General features: G+C 41.6%; 1 non-coding gene across 1 annotated transcript; it reads left to right on the plus strand.

The window, feature by feature from the left end:
• The first annotated feature begins 1594 nt into the window (after nt 1-1594).
• On the plus strand, nt 1595-1701 carry LOC112781598 (small nucleolar RNA R71). The gene has a single exon (XR_003192366.1). It is a non-coding gene; the product is annotated as a small nucleolar RNA R71 (small nucleolar RNA).
• The last annotated feature ends 1453 nt before the right edge of the window (nt 1702-3154 follow it).

Raw genomic sequence — 3154 nt, forward strand, 5'->3', positions numbered from 1 at the left:
ATTGAATGTCATCTTTTCATTGTGTAATCTCAGGGTGAGGTCACCTTTTTGGACATCAATGACAGCTCCAGCAGTGGCCAAGAACGGCCTTCCCAGGATGATGGAGGCCTTGGCTTCCTCCTGCATGTCTAGCACTACAAAGTCTGTTGGGAAGATGAAATCTCCCACTTTCACCAGCAAATCTTCCACTATGCCATGAGGGAATTTGAACAATCGGTCTGTCAGTTGTAAGGCCATTTTTGTTGGCTTAGCCTCCTCGATCTTCATCTTTCTCATCATAGCTACTGACATCAAATTTATGCTAGCTCCTAAGTCACATAGAGCCTTTTCCACTGTGATTTCCCCTATAATACAAGGGATCTGGAAGCTCCCATGATCCTTCAATTTTTGGGGTAGTTTATGCTGAATGATAGCACTACATTCCTCGGTTAGTATCACAGTCTCGTTGCTCTTCCAGCTTCTCTTCTTATTCATTAGCTCCTTTAAAAACTTGGCATAGAGCGGTATTTGCTCTATTGCTTCAGCAAAGGGTATGTTGATTTGTAGTTTCTTAAAGATTTCCAAAAATCTTAAGAACTGGTTGTCATCCCCCTTCTTCTTCAATTGCTGAGGGTATGGGACTCTTGGGACTTCTGGCTTCAGCATTTCTTCCTTTTTTTGCGGACTCGAAGTGGAAACTCGAACTTCATTTTGCTCCTCTTCCTTTTCACTTGAGTCCTTTTCTTGTGGTTTCTGGGAGGTTTCCTTTAGTTCTTTCCCACTCCTAAGGGTGATAGCCTGACATTCCTCCCTTAGGTTTGAGTCAGTATCGCTGCGAAGGTTGTGGCTGGGAATTTGCTTGAATAGGTACCCAATTTGTGTCTCAAGTTTCTTGATGGTAGCATCTTGATTCTGCATATTGGACCGCACTTCTTCTCTGAATGCTTTACTGTCTTGAATTTCTTTGCATATGCCTTCAAGTAGAATCTCAATCCTTGCATATGGTGGGTTGGGATTGGAGGGATGAGAAGGGTTATTTTGGTTTTGGTAATGATGTGGAGAGGTGTTGTTAGGGTGGTGTTCATATGATCTCTGTGTGGAGTGTTGGTGAGTTGCATTGTTGTTGGGGTTATGGCGTCTCTGATCTTGGCCTTGGTCTTGTTGATTTCCCTACCCAAAGTTTGGGTGGTTCCTCCAACTAGGATTATATATTTTGGAGTATGGGTCATGGTGCTGCCTAGGTGAATTCCCAATGTAGTTGGCTTGTTCCTGATCACCCTCTGCTTTTTCATTCACTCCTTCTTGGGTTGCTACTGAAGTGGTGATTACTGCTACTTGTTTCCTCTCCATCTTCTTGGTAAGGTCAGCTAATTGCTTGGTAATCATCTTGTTTTGAGATAGCAGTGCATCCACGTTGTTTAGCTCCATCACTCCTCTAGTGTTTCCTCTTTCAGAAGCATAGAAGTAGTCATTCTCTGCTACAGTCTCAATGACATCTATGGCTTCTTCAATGGTCTTCTTCTTGTTCAGAGATCCCCCGGATGAGTGGTCTACTGCCTTCTTTGATTCATACGAAAGGCCTTTATAGAAAATGTGCAACTGCACCCATTCATTGAACATATCTGGCGGGCATCTTCTTGTCAAGTCTTTAAACCTCTCCAATGCTTCATATAGAGTCTCACCATCCTGCTGCCTGAATGTTTGTACCTTAGCTCTCAACCTGTTGATCCATTGAGGAGGATAGAATCTTGCCAAGAACTTGTTCACCACATCTTCCCAAGTTGCTAAACTCTCCTTTAGAAAGGATTCAAGCTATTTAGATGCTTTGTCCTTGAGTGAGAAAGGGAACAGAAGTAGTCTATAAGTGTCAGGATGAACACCATTAGACTTCACAGTATCGCATATCCTCAGGAAGATGGTTAGATGTTGATTGGGGTCTTCTTGGATACTTCCTCCGAATGAACAATTGTTCTGAACAAGGGTGATGAGCTGTGGCTTTAGTTCAAAGTTGTTGGCATGTATGGTTGGCCGTTGGATGCTACTTCCACAGTTTCCTGGGTTTGGATTGATGTAAGAACCCAGAACTCTTCTCTCTTGCCCAGCCTGATGTGCTGGACCTTCTCGGCCATGGTTGTGAGCCTCTTCTTCATGATGGTTCTCCATATTCTCATCCATATCTGGTTTAAAGTACTCCTCCTCTTCCTCAGCACCAACTACTCTCTTTCCTTTTGCTTCCCTCCTTAATCTAAGGAAGGTCCTCTCAGGTTCAGAATCAAAGGAAGTTAAAGCCCCACTTCTTCTACTTATCATACAACCAACAAGGAAAAAGCAAGAAAGATAGATGCAGATAGTACTTTCTACAGAAATGCTGTTAGTGTGAGTGATGCAATATATCAAACAGTTAGTGGGTTGGTAACTGAATTGTAAACAACTAAGAAAAATGGGTAGGGGAAAGGGAGGAAAATAACTGAACAGAAAGTAAATTACTCAAATGAACTTAAATCAAACAAAATAAAAACAAATGCTCAATCTAGTTATCCACCAATTTAATCATTGTTGATACAAAATCAATCCCCAGCAACGGCGCCATAAACTTGATGCACGGAAACTTGTCCTTTAACAAATCTCCCTCGGCAAGTATACCGAAATGTCGTGAAGTAAAAACTCACAATAGAGTGAGGTCGAATCCCACATGGATTGATTGGTCAAGCAACTTTAATTGGAAGAATGTTCTAGTTGAGCTAAGTAGAAATTGGGTTGAGAATTGCAGGAAATCAAATGGCGGGAAAGTAAATTGCAGAAAATAAATGACGGAAGGTAAATTGCAGAATCTTAAATGGGGAAGGGGAGTTTAGCATGAAAGTAAATAGCAGAAAGTAAAGAGAATGGGCAAGATCAGAAATGGGGAGTTCATTGGGCTTAAGAGATGTTGCATTCTCAGGATCAAGTTCATTTTCATCTCTTCCTCAATCAATGCATTCATTGATCTCCTTGGCAATCTTAAGTGATTGAATTCCAATTCCTTGGTAATTCAATCTCTCAAATCAGATCAATAGCCAATTCCTTGGTCTAATTGCTCATGAGAAGAGATGAAGTGTGGTCACTGATTATACCACATGTATTTCCAAATCAAAGTATTGGGAGAATTATATGTCACCATATCCGCCCAAACCCC

This window comes from Arachis hypogaea, chromosome 19 (assembly GCF_003086295.3).
Source record: "Arachis hypogaea cultivar Tifrunner chromosome 19, arahy.Tifrunner.gnm2.J5K5, whole genome shotgun sequence".
Lineage (NCBI taxonomy): Eukaryota > Viridiplantae > Streptophyta > Magnoliopsida > Fabales > Fabaceae > Arachis > Arachis hypogaea.